Source organism: Humulus lupulus, chromosome 2, assembly GCF_963169125.1.
Source record: "Humulus lupulus chromosome 2, drHumLupu1.1, whole genome shotgun sequence".
Lineage (NCBI taxonomy): Eukaryota > Viridiplantae > Streptophyta > Magnoliopsida > Rosales > Cannabaceae > Humulus > Humulus lupulus.
Window position 1 is genome coordinate 271,476,008 of NC_084794.1, and position 17,982 is coordinate 271,493,989.

The following is a 17,982-nucleotide window of genomic DNA, read 5'->3' on the forward strand; positions in this document are numbered from 1 at the left end:
TGTGGCCCATGCTTCAGGCCCCGAACTCTCCCACGTTGGTATGGGCCTTCTTCTCCTTCCTGGCCAGCCGATTGTAAAAGAGCCCGGGGTCGATTCCACTCCCAGATGCTTCTCCAATCCATCCAGCATCCAGTAGTTCCAGAAGTCATTTCTCTCCCCGTCCATCTCCCATGTGTTTCCACTGGGAGGTTTGTGTCCTTCCAGGACTATGGGAGTCGACTAAATGTACTCTTTCACGTGAAGAGTAATGCCTATATTCATGGTCGATGATCTGGAAACAAAATAAGAAAGCAAACAACCAAGCAGTTAGCACCAAAACCCAAAAAGGTTGGTTAAGGTACAGGGACTCTCCTAAGAACTGCTTGGAAGAGTCCCCTCCAGACCAGATCCGGGATCACTGAAGATCCCCGGATCTTGATCCAGAACAAAGAAGAAGGATTTTTTCTAAGTTTTCCCAAGTCAGCCTATTACCGCTTGTTCAGGGACGACCCGGACCTGAGAAGATCCGGGACGACCTAGACCGCTTGTTCTACAAACCTGATACGCCCAGAACCACCCTAAATGTTGGCCTCAGCTCTAACATCCCTATAGCAACAAATATAACACCACAAAACAACAAGCAGAGAAAATAGAAATAAAGGTTCAGGGAACTTACTGTAAAGTGTTGGTTGTGGAGGGTACAACGTTTCCGGTGATATGGACGGCAAGATCACGGTTTGGAATAGGCAGAGGCGATACAAGAGTTCGTCTAATGGTCGAACCGGGATCACACTGTCTGACAAGGGCACAAAAATAGGACGTGTCGGAAAGAGGCAGCAATGGAAACAGAGTAGTCGTCGGAGAAGTTCGTCGGCGAACTCGAACATAAAAAGCTCTCTTTTTAACTTCGGTTGTTCAGAATGCGTAAACTTGCAAATGAAAATCTGGGGGTATTTATAGGGCCAAAAACACATTTCTCGATCCGACGGCTCAGGATGACTTCCCCCATCTAACGATCCTGATTTATGCAGTGGCTTTAATTAGCCCACTCGAGTATCGGATCACGAATTCCTGATAACTCTACGAAATAGAGTTATTCTACCACATTTTTTTTATGATAATTGTTGCTTAGTCGTTGAGTTTTTAAGTAATTTATTAAGTTTTTAAGTAATTTTGAATTTATTAGTCTTATCATGATTTTATATATTTTTATGTGTTTTTATAGATATTTCATTATAATATGATGTAGTTTAATTATTTGAAATTTGTGTTGTTAGATTAAAAGTTAAAAATGTGATTTTATTGAACTTAATTGCCAAAGTAAATTAATATTTTCATGGACTTAATATGAGTTATTTTATAATTGAAAATATTTTATTCTAATTTAATGTTTACTTATTTTGTAGATAAATTGTTGCATTTTTTTTTCTCTTGAAAAGTGAAGAAAAAAAATGTTAGTTTTGAAAGAAAAGAAAGAAAAATTGATGTTTTTGAGCAAGGCCCAAGCTAGCCTTCCCTCTCGGCCCAGGCCCGCACTTCCCTGCCCAACCCATTCTCCTCCCAGTCAACCCACAGCAGCCCAGCCAAACACATCAGGAGCCTCACACTTCCCAGCTGCTAGCTGAAGCCATGCCGCCCACCAACCGAAGATCACCTCCTGGGCCCGCCTGTTTCATTCGATCCACCATAAGCCTCCAACAGCCATCAGCTATTTGGCCCAATTCAGCTACCCAACTGCACAATAGCCTCCCAGCCGCTTGAACCACTCTGCCCAGCCACCCAACCAACCACCAACACTCCTCTTGAGCCCACAATATATTTTTGTCCCCCTATGTCTAAAAATGCCAACTTTTTACCCAATTTTTCCACATATTTTACCACAAAAATCATCATTACATCCTATAATTTACCTCTACATACCATATTTATTTTATTTAATTAATTTAATCAATTTAAGTTGATTATTTTAATGTTCTCATTTTGGCTATAAATATGGACTTTCAAGACCATTTTAGGGTGCTTAATTTTTTGTTACCATCTTCTTTCTACCATTTTCTCTCTTCCATTTTGGGTTTTTCAAGAGCATTTTCAAGTATGTATTTCATTTATTTTGTAATTTCTATTCTAGTTATATGCTTCTAATCTTTTTCATAAGATTATTAAGATCATGATGAAGCAACTTGTAACTAGATAATATTTATGTTGTATGTTGATTTCCCTTGTAATGCAACAAAGTTTATGGATTTTTCTTCTTCATATATGTCTTTCATCTTTAATATCTCATATTTTGGATTGTTAGATAATATGCACTTTGCTCTTCATTTTGCAAAAACATAATATTCTTTGTGTAAGATTTTTCATTAAATTGTACACATCCATGCTTAGAACAAAAATATTATGTTTTGCCTTATAAATAATGTTATTTATTTATTTTTTGTTTCATTAGGTTGATTCACATTAAATATTTTGAAATTATAATTTTTGAAAAGTGAAGAAAAATCCTATCTTTTAAGAAGTAATTTGTGCTTAAAATTATAAATCTATTTGGAAACTGATAGTTTGAATTATTTTAACTATCACTAAAACTTGGGAATCAATATACTAATAAATATTATTAAACTTACATTTTGTGGATTCTAGTATCTTGATAATCTTTTCTTTTAACACTTATTTTCAAATCATTATTGGTTTATTTTATGTTCATAACATTAAAACTCATCAATCTTTGGAGCTAGGTTAGAATTTATTAATTTTGGTTTAAAATAGTTTTCTTTTTTATTTTAGACAACTCATTTGGGTTCGATCTCGTGCTTACACGAACACTATATTCCATATACAATTCGTGTGCTTGCGAGTATAAATTTTTAAAACATACCCATTTTAGGTCCATCAAGTATTTGGTGCCGTTGTCAGGGAGTTGCAAGAAAGGAAACGAAAATGATCTCAAGGCTAGTAAATTCTTCTACTAGTTATTTTAATTTTTGCACTTAAAAAAAAAAGAACAAAAAAAACTATATGTACAAAAATATAAAAATATATATTTATATAAAACTTTAAAAAAAAAATTGGGACAGTTTTACCACCCATAAAAAAAAAATCTTACTTATATATTTATATTTATTGTTTTTTTAGTTGACGGCACTTGTGCCTCCTATCTATCTTTTTAATTTTTATAGTTGATGGCACTTGTGCCTCCTAATTTTGTTATAGTTTTTATTCCTTGTATTTCTTTGTTAGTTGACGGCACTTGTGCCTCCTAACTTTTGTTGTAATTTTCTTTATTTATCTTGTTGTTATTTTTATTTAATTATTGCAAGTTACTAGTTGATGGAAATTTTGCCTTCTAGCTAGTTTATGGAAATTTTGCCTCCTAGTCATTTATCTTATGTTTTAGTTGATGGCACTTGTGCCTCCTAATTTTTACTTTATTTTTGTTATGGTTGATGGCATGCTATGCCTCCCTACTCTTGCCTAATTTTCGATAGTCTTATTTAATTTACTTTATTTTTCTTTGTCTTTTATCATATTTTAGTGTAATTGTGAAAAAAAAAATACTTGAAAAAAAAAAGTGAAACCTAAATCTTGTCCTGTCACCATAAGCAATTTTTGCTTAAAGGAAATTTGAACAAAATTCTCAATCTGCCTCTACTAATTAACCTCGGGGAGTTGGTAGTAGTGCACGAGTAAGTGGAATCAAATAGGCCTGGGGACAAGTAAACCATAAGAATTATATTGTTGTGAAATATCTAAAAATTCTAAGTATGCTCTGTGGTTGCGGTTTTAACTGATCTTCCACATCAGAAAATTGTTTGTTTGAGATTATCCTTGTTGCCTTGTTTGTGAAAATTGTATGCATCATTGGGAATGTAACTCTAAAAATCGATTAGTAAAAAGACGCTTATCTTTGTTTGAAATTGAAAGTGTTAGTAAAAATTTGAGCATCATGGAACCAATTTCTAATCTTGTTGATGAAAATGTTGTGCCTGAAAAAACTTTGCTTGAATATTTTGCACCTATTTCATCTAATGCTCCTTCATGTATTGTTCTTCCTACCACTTCTGCTACCTATTTTGAGCTTAAACCATCAATCATTCAATTATTGTCATCTTTTTATGGGTTAGATAGAGAGGATCTTTACATGTATATCAAAGATTTCTTAGAAATTTGCTCAACATTTAAATTTCAAAATTTTCTGATGAGTTGGTCAAACTAAGATTTTTTTCCTTTTTCATTAAAAGACAAATAAAAAGCTTGGTTAAATTCCCTTCCCACGGGGTCTATAACTACATGGGATCAACTTTATAATAAATTCTTGTTGAAGTTTTTTCCTATGTCTAAAACTAATAGTCTAAGGAGAGAAATCTCCGAATTTTTTCAAAAAGATAATGAAGAGTTTTATGAATGTTGGGAAAATTTTAAAGATTTATTATTAAAATTTCCTCATCATTGTTTTGAAAAATGGAGACTTGTAAAATATTTTTATGATGGTTTGACTCCCTCTAATCGTCAAATGATTCAATCTATGCATACCGGAATTTTTTTTAAATTTCAAGGATAAGAGACTTGGGACGCCCTTGAAGATTTGTCTGTCAATTGACAAAAATGGAATTATTTTGATCCTAGGTCTAGGTCAACAAATTCACCAAAAAGAGGAGGAATGTATGAAGTAAAAGATGAATTAGAGTTAAGAACATCCTTAGACAAATTAGCGAGAAAAGTAGAAGCTTTAGCCATAAGCCAAACTATAAACGCTCCAATACAACCAAGAAAAGATGTTTGTTCTATATGTTCTAGTCCTTGCCATAATGCCCAATCATGTTCTTCCTACCAAGAAGCCTATTCTGAGGAGGCCAATGCTCTTCATGCTTATGGGAAACCAAATGATAGCCCATTTTCATCCACTTACAATCCAAATTGGAGAAACCATCCAAACTTTTCATGGAGACAAAACCAACCCCAAATGAATCAAGGGCACCAATACAACACACAAAACCAAGCTCATGCCCCAAAAAACCAACCATATCCTCAACAAAGAAAACCTTCCTTAGAAGATACTTTACAACAATTTATGCAATCCACTCAACAAATCCTACAAAATCAGTCTCAATCAATTACCAAACTCGAGACACAAGTAGGACAACTCGCCACTGCTTTAGCTGATAGAGAAAAAGGAACATTCCCTAGTCAACCTATCCCTAATACAAAAGGTCAATATGAGATAGGAAAGTCTAGTCATAATGGAGAAGTCAAATCAATTTCAACTCTTAGGTCCAGAAAAAACATTGTCGAACCCGATTACATACCCGAGGTTGAAAACGAAAAAGAAAAAGAAAAGAGTCAGCCTTCTAGTTCTAATGCCAATGAATTTTCAAACAAGGAAACTCCAATATATCCTTTCATTCCAAAAGCCCCATTCTCACAAAGATTACTTCCAATTAAAAAAAGGCAGCCAATATAATGACATCTTAGAAGTTTTTAAACAAGTTAGTATCAATATCCCTTTCTTAGATGCCATTAAACAAATTCCTGCCTACTCTAAATTTTTAAAGGATCTTTGTACTGTTAAAAGAAACACTAATGTTCCTAAAAAGGTGTTTTTAACTGAACAAGCTAGTTCCATTATTCAATATAAGAGTCTTGTTAAATATAAAGATCCTGTGTGTCCCACAATTTCATGCATTATTGGTGATCATTTTATTAACAAGGCTTTACTTGATTTGGGTGCTAGTGTGAATTTATTGTCTTATTCTGTTTATAAGCAACTTGGTCTTGGTGAGCTAAAACCTACTCTATAACTCTTCAATTAGCCGATCGTTCTGTGAAAATTCCTAGAGGCATTATAGAGGATGTTTTGATAAAAGTTGATAAATTTTATTTTCCTGTTGACTTCATTGTTCTTGATACTCAACTTGTGGAAAATATGCATGCTCAAATTCCTATCATTTTAGGTAGACCATTCTTAGCTACATCTAATGCAATCATAAATTGTCGTAATGGTGTTTTGAAATTATCTTTTGGAAATATGACTGTTGAATTGAATGTATTTAATGTTGTTAAATTTGTTGAGTGTGAGGAAGTGCATAAAGTTAACGTGATAGATAGTATTTGTGAAGATGATGGAAATGACTTACTTGACTTTTGTGAAAAATACTTTGGTATGAACTTGCATGTTGATGACTCTAATGATGATGTGAATTCTTTGCTAGAGCCTATACCCTTAAATGAAACCAAAGTTGAACCTTTTTCACCCTTAGATCATGTTCAATCAATTTCCGAGTCTCCAAAGTTAGACCTTAAACCTTTGCCAGAAAATTTAAAATATGCTTTTCTAGGAGAGTCTGAAACCTTGCCTGTTATCATAGCATCCGCCTTAGATAAAGAACAAGAAGATAAATTGTTAGATGTCCTTAGAAAACATAAAGAAGCCATAGGTTGGACCATTGGAGACATTAAAGGAATTAGCCCATCCATATGTATGCATAGAATCCATCTAGAAGAGAATGCTAAAACCTCTCGAGAATGTCAAAGAAGGTTAAATCCAAATATGAAAGAAGTGGTTAGAGAAGAGGTCATAAAATTATTAGACGTAGGTATCATTTACCCTATTTCTGATAGTCAATGGGTTAGTCCAGTTCAAGTTGTACCTAAGAAGTCTGGGATCACAGTTGTTGAAAATGAAAAAAATGAATTAATCCCTACTAGAGTACAAACGGGGTGGAGAGTGTGCATAGACTATAGAAAGCTAAACAATGTTACTAGAAAAGACCATTTTCCATTGCCCTTTATTGATCAAATTCTTGAATGTTTAGCTGGCCATGAATGTTATTGCTTTCCTGATGGGTATTCGGGATATAACCAAATCCCCATTGCCCCAGAAGATCAAGAAAAGACTACTTTTACATGCCCTTTCGGGAATTTTGCCTATCGTCGCATGCCTTTTGGATTATGCAATGCACCTGCGACTTTTCAAAGGTGTATGATTTCAATTTTTTCTGACATGGTTGAAAGATTTCTTGAAGTGTTTATGGATGATTGTTCTGTGTTTGGTTCTTCCTTTGATGAATGTCTGTACCATCTTTCACTTGTTTTAATTCGTTGCAAAGAGAAAAACCTTGTGCTTAACTGGGAAAAATGTCATTTTATGGTTAAAAAAGGAATTGTTTTAGGTCATGTAATCTCATCCGAGGGAATAGAAGTTGATAAATCTAAAGTTGATCTTATTTCAAAACTTCCCCCACCTAAAACTGTGAAAGAAATTAGATCATTCTTAAGCCATGCCGGTTTTTATAGAAGATTTATAAAAGACTTTAGCAAAATTTCTCGGCCTTTATGCCATTTACTTGGAAAAGAACATGTTTTTGTCTTTGATAATAACTGCCATGTTGCCTTTGAAAAATTAAAAAATTTGTTGACTACTGCACCCATTATTCGACCCCCTGATTGGAAAATACCTTTTGAAATAATGTGTGATGCTTCTGATTATGCTATAGGTGTTGTCTTAGGACAAAGACTTGAAAAAATACCTCATGTAATTTACTATGCTAGCAAAACCTTAAATGATGCTCAATTAAATTATTCCACAACCGAAAAAGAATTGCTTGTTGTTGTTTTTGCATTGGAGAAATTTAGATCTTATTTGTTAGGGTCTAAAATTATTTTTTATTCTGATCATGTTGCATTAAAATATCTTTTGTCGAAAAAAGATGCTAAGTCTCGTTTGATCCATTGGATCCTTCTTTTACAAGAATTTGACTTAGAAATACGTGATAAAAAATGATCTGAAAATGTTGTTGTTGATCATTTATCTAGACTAGTTGTTGAAACTATACATGATTCCACTCCTATCACTGAAACTTTTCCTGATGAACAATTGATGCATGTTTCTTCCTTGCCTTGGTATGTTGATATTGTTAATGTAACGACCCAAATTCACTAATAAGGCTTAAGGGCCTTGATTAGTGTGCCAGGAGGGCATGATGGGAATTATGTGTGATTATTATGACTTAAGCATGTTATATGATTACTTGAGTACTTGAGATGCATGACTATGTGTGTTAGTGTGCATATGGGCCCAGATTAGGTTAGAAGGGCATAATCGTAATTTTAGCCATTATGGGCATAACTGCTTTGATATATGTGATAATTGTTGAGACCACATTATTATGTGGATATATCTGTAATCTGTGACTCGAGACGATCCTAGTGAGCAAAGTAGCGTAAAAGTCATAGCGGGGATTTATACCCGGCTCGGGGTGAGCTCAGGGGTGTAAATGGGAATTTAGTGGATAAGCTAGAGATTATTATGATATTGAGGAAGGCTATTGGTGATTAGTAAGGTATTGGGAACTAAGCGGGAAATAATAGGGACACTCGAGGAAGTAGCGGGAATTGGGCAAAATGACTAAAATACCCTTAAGAGGACTAAAGGATTAGAGTTAGCTGTGAGGGCATAAAGGTCATTTTACTTTTAAGGAAGGATATTACTGAGGTTTTAAGATAGTGGGATTTATAGAATATCAAAAGGGTCTGAAAAAGAAGGGAAAAGAAGGAGGGAAAACAGAGAGAGTTTCTTGAGTCGGTTTACACTTTCCTTCATCTATTTCTGGAGAATTTCTGGAGTAAAGCTTAGAGGAGAGCTGGGATAGCTAAACCTCAAGGACTTTGATCTAGGGCTAAGGAATTGACAGAGGTTTAACAGGGTTTCATCAATACTTGAGGTAAGATTCTAGAGTTCATCCATTTCTGTTTCTGGTTTTTAAGTTGTGGTACTTGTGTTGAATTGAATGGAATTGAATGGAACTTTAGGGAATTCAGGCTTAGGGCTGAGGAGCAGCAAGCCAAGGGAGCCTAGGGTTAGCTTGTGGGCGAAATTCTATCAAAGGTATGAATTCTAAGCTTTAGTTTTGATGTTCAGCTGGTTTATGTTGGGTTCTGAAGTTTGGAGGTGGCTATGGTGAATTTTGAGTTTGTGATTGCATGTGCTTGGAGTTTAGATGTTTAGGGTGCTTGGGATGAGTGGAGTGTGGTCATGAGGTTGTTTTTAAGTTTGGGTAAGAGTTGGAAGAGGTTTGGTTGAGGTTGGCTCGAGAGAAATCGCACAAAGGAAATTTTGGTGTTGGACTGCCTGTGACTAGCGCTACAGCGCTAGCCTTTGGGCGCTGTAGCGCTAGGCCCATATGCTGGAAGGGTTTTGGTTCTGTCTGTAGCGCTATAGCACCCTCCCAAGAGCGCTGTAGCGCTACCCTGCCTTCTGAAGGGGATTTTGGGGTATTTTGCAAGGGTTTTTTACCTAAGGTTTGGGGTTTAGTTCCACCACCTTGTTTGGTGGAACTAGGACATCCCGGGGGCTCGGGATTAGCCCCGGGGCTAGGTTTTGAACTTGAGGATTGATGTTGACTTTGACCATGATTGTGTTTAGGTAAGCGCTAGGGCTCGAGTGGGATCGTGCTCAAGGTGTCGTGACATCGAAAACTAGTGAATTGAAAGGTAAGAACACTGCACCCGAATGTATGATTGTGATGGGACTAAGTGCTCCCGAGAATTGTTTTGTGTCATCGTTGGTATTATGCCAAGGGACACGTATAAGCGGTCTAAGAGTACCGTTCATGAATTTAGCGCATGGGACGCGATTTGGCCACTGGGAGCCAGAAATGAAAGGATAACAGAGGGAGCAGCTTGTGAGCGCTAGCCCTGGTTATCATCTGTGCATTGTGTTATATGAGCTGATATGCTTTGTAAATGAAATACTTGATTATTGATTATATGAGATACTTGACTATTGATATGCTTGAGTTTATGAGATGCTATATGAGAAATGGATTTGACAGCGAAATGTGCGTGCTCTATTGTTAATGTGTGTTCTTGCTGGGCCTTGGCTCACAGGTGCTTCGTGGTGCAGGTAAGGGCAAGGGCAAGCTGGACCAGGCCTGAGGTGGAGAGCTCCGAAGTGTAATGTACATAGCCAGCCGTTCGATCACCACGGTCGAGGAGTGTGTCAGGACAGAGAATACCTAACAGCTCACTTTTGCCTTAGTATGGCCAGTCGATGTATCTAAACGTTGTAACTTTTGTAAATGGCTTGCAAACTGTCAATTTTGGGATCCCATGTTCGTAAACAATGTTTGGTAATGAAAACGTACTTTTGAGACCAAAACACTTTTAATCCTAGTTCCTTTACTATTTCAGTACACGCTTTTACTTTAATGACTTGATTAACAAGTCTGGCACTTTATAAACACACAGTGTAGCGGTCCTGGCTATCCAGGGCGTTACAGTTAATTATTTGGTCACTAAAGAAATATCATCTCATTGGTCTAAGCATGATAAATCTAAATTTTATTCTGAGGTGAAAAATTTTATTTGGGATGATCCTTACTTGTTTAAATACTGCCCTGATCAAATAATTAGAAGATGCATTCCAAATTGTGACCAATCTAAAATCATATCTTTTTGTTACGATCATGCATGTGGAGGACATTTTAGTGGTAAGAAAACAGCTACTAAAGTTTTACAAGGTGGTTTTTATTGGCCTACTATCTTTCATGATACATATGTTTATTGTAAAGCTTGTGAACGTTGCCAAAAGTTACGAAGTTTAACTAAAAGAAACATGATGCATTTAAATCCTATTCTTATTATTGACATATTTGATGTTTGTGGCATTGATTTTATGGGACCATTTCCGAACTCTTTTGGTAATATTTATATTCTTGTTGGAGTTTATTATGTGTCTAAATGGGTTGAAGCTATTGCATGCCACACTAATGACCACAAAGTTGTGCTTCGGTTTTTGAAAGAAAATATTTTTTCCCGTTTTGGTTCACCACGTGCTATCATTAGTGATAACGGTACACACTTTTGTAATAAGTCATTTGAACATTTGATGAAACAATATGACATTACACATAAAGTCTCAACACCATATCACCCACAAACTAGTGGTCAAGTCGAAGTGTCTAATAGGGATGTTAAGCACGTTTTAGAAAAAACTGTGAATCCAACTAGGAAAGATTGGTCCTTAAGACTCACTGATGCATTATGGGCGTATCGTACCGCGTACAAAACACCCATTGGCATGTCACCCTACAGACTTGTGTATGGGAATGTGTGCCATTTACCTGTTGAGTTAGAACATAGAGCATTTTGGGCAATTAAGAAGTTAAACTTTTCTTTAGACAAGGCAGGTGAGAAACGAAAGCTTCAACTAAATGAACTAGACAAAATTAAGAATGATGCATATGACTATTCAAAAAAGTATAAGGATCGCATGAAATTTTACCATGACAAAAATATTTTGAGAAAAGATTTTTCTCCAGGTCAGAAGGTCCTTTTATACAACTCTCGTTTGCATTTATTCCCAGGAAAGTTACGCTCTAGGTGGTCCAGTCCTTACATTGTTCGTACTGTTTTTCCATATGGAGCTATTGAAATTGAAAATCCGAAAAATGGTGATTTATTTAAAGTTAATGGACAAAAATTAAAACCATTTTTAGAATTGAAAACCGATGAAGTGGATGAGATCCTCCTTGAAGACCCTGTTTACCATGCTCTTTGATTCCTATTTGATCTTGATAACTTGTGTTTTATTTGTTTTGTTTGTTTTATGTGTGATTTAATTTTTGTTTGTTATATCTTTTACTCTCTTAGCGATGCACCATATCGAGGTACGACCATTCTAAACTCTTGTCAATTTTAATTTATATTTATATTTTGATACATTGAGGACAATACTTAAATTAAGTTTGGGGGTATCAAGTTTATATGGTTATTATCATTAAGAAGAGTATGATTTATTGTGTTTATGTTTTATGTTAATTTTTGTTTTTATTTATGTTTGTTTGAAAAAAAAAACTTTATTAATTTTGGTGTTGTTTTGTAAATATATATATTGTTGTCTTGTTAAAAAAAAATTAATTAAAATTTTTTTTTAAAAAAATCAAAAAAATATTTTGGTGATAATTTTTATTTTCAATGATAAAAATCTTGATTGAGTTGAGTTTAGTTCTCTTAAAAATATGAATAATTTTTAAGTTTTGTTTTTAATTATAAGGTCAATTTTGCTTATAACAATAATTACATTTTTCATAACAAAAACACTTTTATTTCTTATAAATTTAAGTGAAAAATAATTTTTGAAAACTCATTTTTAAAAGCAAAATTGACAATTTAATTAATTACATAAACTTAACTTTTTTCATATTAATTTTTTAGAATTATTTTCATTGTATAATTTTTGAGAAAATCTTTTTTATATCGCCAATAAAAAATGTGTAGTTTTTCTTTTGCTTGAGGACTAGCAAAACTTTAAGTTTGGGGGTGTGATAACTCTACGAAATAGAGTTATTTTACCACATTTTTTATGATAATTCTTTCTTAGTCTGAGTTTTTAAGTAATTTATTAAGTTTTTAAGTAATTTTGAATTTATTAGTCTTATCATGATTTTATATATTTTTGTGTGTTTTATAGATATTTTATTATAATATGTTGTAGTTTAATTATTTGAAATTTGTGTTGTTAGATTAAAAGTTAAAAATGTGATTTTATTGAACTTAATTGCCAAAGTAAATTAAAATTTTAATTAATATTTTCATAGACTTAATATGAGTTATTTTATAATGGAACATATTTGATTCTAATTTAATGTTTACTTATTTTGTAGATAAATTGTTGCATTTTTTTTGCTCTTGAAAAGATAAGAAAAAAATGTTAGTTTTGAAAGAAAAGAAAGAAAAATTGATGTTTTTGAGCAAGGCCCAAGCCAGCCTTCCCTCTCGGCCCAGGCCCGCGCCTCCCTGCCCAGCACATTCTCCTCCCAGTCAACCTACAGCAGCCCAGCCGAACACATCAGGAGCCTCACACTTCCCAGCTGCCAGCCGAAGCCATGCCGCCCACCAACCGAAGATCACCTCCTGGGCCCGCCTGCTGCATTTGGTCCACCAGAAGCCTCCAACAGCCATCAGCTATTTGGCCCAATTCAGCTGCCCAACCGAGCCCAACTGCACAGCAGCCTCCCAGCCACCTGAACCACTCCGCCCAGCCTCCCAACCAGCCACCAACACTCCTCTTGAGCCCACAATATATTTTTGTCCCCCTATATCTAAAAATGCCAACTTTTTACCCAATTTTTCCACATATTTTACCACAAAAATCATCATTACACCTTATAATTTATCTCTACATACCATATTTATTATACTTAATTAATTTAATCAATTTAATTAATTTAAGTTGATTATTTTAATGTTCTCATTTTGGCTATAAATATGGACTTTCAAGACCATTTTAGGGTACTTAATTTTTGGTTACCATCTTCTTTCTACCATTTTCTCTCTTCCATTTTGGGTTTTTCAAGAGCATTTTCAAGTATGTATTTCATTTATTTTGTAATTTCTATTCTAGTTATGTGCTTCTAATCTTTTTCATAAGATTATTAAGATCATGATGAAGCAACTTGTAACTAGATAATATTTATGTTGTATGTTGATTTCCCTTGTAATGCAACAAATTTTATGAATTTTTCTTCTTCATACATGTCTTTCATCTTTAATATCTCATATTTTGGATTGTTAGATAATATGCACTTTGTTCTTCATTTTGCAAAAACATAATATTCTTTGTGTAAGATGTGTCATTAAATTGTACACATTCATGCTTAGAACAAAAATATCATATTTGATTTTTTGTTGTTTCATTAGGTTGATTCACATTAAATATTTTGAAATTATAATTTTTGAAAAGTGAAGAAAAATCCTATCTTTTTAGAAGTAATTTGTGGTTAAAATTATAAATCTATATGGAAAATGATAGTTTGAATTATTTTAACTCTTGGGAATCAATATACTAACAAATATTATTAAACTTACATTTTGTGGATTCTAGTATCTTAATAATTTTTTCTTTTAACACTTATTTTCAAATCATTATTGGTTTATTTTTATTCTCTTAAATAGCTTTATTTTCAATCTTTTATTTTATGTTCATAACATTAAAACTCATCAATCTTTGGAACTGGGTTAGAATTTATTAATTTTGGTTTAAAATAGTTTTCTTTTTTATTTTACACAACTCATTTGGGTTCGATCTCGTGCTTACACGAACACTATATTTCATATACGATTCGTGCGCTTGCGAGCATAATTTTTTAAAACATACCCGTTTTGGGTCCATCAATTCCTCATGTCACAATCCACGCCATCCTGATCCAACAGTCCTAGAAAGGAAATTTTAAAAAACTTCTCATCCGACGGTCCCAAGTGATGCAGGAACATTAAAGGATCCACTTGATTACCCTATCAACATCACTCATACAAATGGGACGCCTCGGAGTTCATGCTAACATCTGGTTGCCAACACAATAACCAAGAGATTCCCTCCAAATCTGTCATGCGCAATTAATATTGACGCACGAGTTACAGGGAGACACATGCGTGTAGCGTGATGAAGTCGAAAGGTCGGGGGTCACCCAAACGGCCTTGAAGTAAATGAACTTGAACTCTCGAAAACGAACCAGGGTCCTAGTAAATGGACCGGGATATTAGTAAAAGAATCGGGCCTTTGGGATTTGATCAGGGATACTGGCATAAATTCTTTTTATGCAAGTTTCCAGCAAGCGATCCCCCATGAAAACGGACCCGTTTCCCAGGGAGCAAATTGGGATACCGAGAATTGATCCGGGAAGTGAAGCAAGCCTCCACTGCGTGAACACAAATAAAGGCTTGGGGGTAAATTTTATCCCCGTTTCCTCCCCACACATGTGGCCCTGTACACTAAGGCCATGGGCTATCTTGAAGGGCCCTAAGGCCCAGATCGAGCCCAATAGATGAGGAAGGAGTACATCCTTGTGGCCCAAATATCAGTGAGCCCAACATTATCCTGGAATATACGTCAAGACCATGAAGTTAGCATGTTTAGTCTTCCCGGACCCAATGTAAGGTGTCGTCCGGGATGACGATAAGGACGACGTTTCCAAGTCAAAAATAAACCGGGATGATAGGGGATGAACCTGGGCTCTGGTAAACGAACCAGGGTCCTGGTAAATGGATCGGGATGTTGGGAAACGAACCCGGATCAGGTGACCGGGTTGGGCATGATAAACTGTCCCTGATACTGACATCACCTCGAGAAACATGGAGTTTTGTCTCCTCAACTAACTTGCAAAAGATGTTACATACGGAATGTACGCTGTTATTCAGAACAGTACTGCCACTACTCTGACGGATCCTATCCCCCGGATCTCCTTAGAAGCCCACGCGAACCAGACTGAAGTTGCATACTGTTGTCAGTATTACAACGTAACTATGCTGACGCCGGCCCAATGGGCCCTATTAGTGTATTTTATTTAGGGGTGTGCACGATGTGGTTTGGGCGGTTTGAACACTTTTTAATACACCACGCCACAAGTGCGGTGTAGTAGCTAGAACACATCGTGCGGTGTGATTTCGTTGCACCAAACCGACCAAACCAAACCATTTTTTGCGGTGTGGTTTGGGTGGTTTTCCACGGTGTAAGTGTGTTAAAAAATATGTGTGAGATGGAGATGGTGATATGGAGGAGGCGCAAATGAGATGAGAGAGGAAGGAGTTGTTGTCGTGTATGATGTGTTAGAGAATAAGGTTATACTCTAATTTAAGTGAGCTCCTAATTTAAGTGGACTTCTTGGGTTACTAAAAAATGGTAAATATGTAAAGTTTAATTTTTTTTTAACATATTTGTAAGTATACGGTGCGGTGTGGTGCAAACCAAAATTTCACACCGCCAAACCGCGCACCGCACCGCGCGGTTTAGCTAAGATACAAACCATACAGAATCATTCCACTTTTGACACCGCAGTTTATGGTGTAGTGTGGTGCGGTGCGGTGCGGTTGGTCACCGTGGTTTGCCGGTTTAGATGCTCACCCCTAATTTTATTTAATAAAATCATTTGTATTAAGCCTCCATCAGTGAGCAAATAGTATTTATACCCTTATTGGACCCGGATTAGTCCGTCCCAAACTCAGAGCACTCAACTGCCTATAAATATGAACAGTTGTGCACTGTGGAAAGGATCCGATTTTTCTCCTGTAAGCATACACTCTGCTCAAACTCAGAGAAAACTCAATTGTCAAAAGCTCTCTAAGCTCTAATACAATTGACTCGTGGACTAAAACTCATTAACGCCTAACCACGTAAAAATCTTGCTTGCATATTCTAAATTCTTTCTTTTTAAACTCTCTTATCTTTTACAATTCTAGTTTTTTAAAAACTCGGTAAACATGAATCGTTTAGCACTTACATGCATAATGCATTACTTTGCTTCTCTGTTAGTTTTGCTTATAGTGTAGTATTTTATGACTTTCAAATTGATAGCATCTATATCTCACCTATCATCATTTTTAAAAAAAAGGAGTAAATCATAAATTGTTACATGGTGGGACCATTAAAATATATTAAAATTTTAATTTAAAATTATATTTTAAAATTTTTGATTAATTAGCTGTTTTTCTTGATAAAATAAGAAAAAAAAATAATGAAATATTTTTTATTAATAAAAAATTATGTGATTTTAGAAATAATGTTCTAGAAAATTTGAGGACGAATCAAATATTTTTGTAATCCTGGTATTGAATGAGATGAAAATATTACTAATTAAATGTGGTAAATGAAAAGAAATCAAGGATCTAGTGGATTTTTTTTTCTTATATAGTGAATAGAAGGTTAAAAATCAAATGATTATTAAGTGTGGGTGCATTGTTGGTTTATACTTTTTTGGACCATGTGTTTTTTTCCATTATCTGTTTGGACTTTGTGTTTTGACAAATTATTTTTTGGATCCTATGTTTTGTAAAATGGTTAAAATAGAACCCTAAACTCAATTTGTGTCGATGTTTTCTCAACTAAAATCACAAATAATTTACCAAACTAACAATTCAGAACAAAAATAAAATCATTCTGCTTAAAAACTGTGTTGTTATATTCAATTTTTTCTTCATCAAAATTGAGTTTAGAGTTCTATTTTAACCATTTTACAAAATATAGGATCCAAAAAGTAATTTGTCAAAATACAGGGTCCAAGATTATATAAGGTTATATTTTATATTTGGTTTTGAGTGCCCAATATCATTTATTAAATTATAATAAATCTAACTTAATTTTAAATTTTAAGGTGACTTAATATACTAATTGCTCTATATTTAGATATTTTAAGGTGTCATATAATATACTCAATCTTATGGTGCTTATCTTAGATCATTTCCAATGCAAGATATATATATTAGTTATTAATTGTTAATTAATAATTATAATAATTAGTTGTAATGTGGTAAATAAAAAGTAACATTTATTATCCTGACAAATTTCCCACATTTTTTACTAAAATGGTTTTGGTACTCTGTTCAAGCATATTCAAGATGCTCTTAGTGTTAATATGTGAAGTTGTGTTATATAGGTATTAATGTCCCTGGAATATTATTAAGAGATATTCCAAATTGAGGGCAAGGTTGGGTCTATAAATTATGTCATTCGAAGTACTTTCTTTCATCTGATTAACGGTCGTATTTTGACCAAAACAAACAACTTGACAGTTATAATTTCCTACAGATCAACAAAGAAATTCCTAAAATGACGATAAAAGACAACTTCAATTATAAATTGTACTCTTATTAAATGATATATAATCCGACTATTTTGAAATCTTTAATGGAGAAAGAATCTGCACTCAGCACATTATCACGAGGACAGAATACGCTAGTAGACTAGTAGAAGTAGTCACATAAAGCGAGGATAAAGTGAAAGCCAAAAGGGGCTATATAAATACAGAGAATTTCCCATTTTACGTCACCAAAGGAATATAAATCTATATTGCTCATATATTTGTTCAGTCAGCTAATTATTTTTAGAACATCATTTGCTCTTCAAATGGGTGGGTGGGCATAGCTTTCTTTCAAAGCTATCCATTAATTAACATAACAAGAAGGCACACAAAATGGTGCAAGCCAATTTGTACAGTAGAGATAATGAGAAAACAA

The 17,982-nt window shown here is 34.5% G+C and overlaps 1 non-coding gene across 1 annotated transcript; it reads right to left on the reverse strand.

Moving 5' to 3' along the window:
• Positions 1 to 4,324: 4,324 nt before the first annotated feature.
• On the reverse strand, positions 4,325 to 4,431 carry LOC133820590 (small nucleolar RNA R71). Its single transcript, XR_009886996.1, has one exon. It is a non-coding gene; the product is annotated as a small nucleolar RNA R71 (small nucleolar RNA).
• Between the last annotated feature and the right edge of the window lie 13,551 nt (positions 4,432 to 17,982).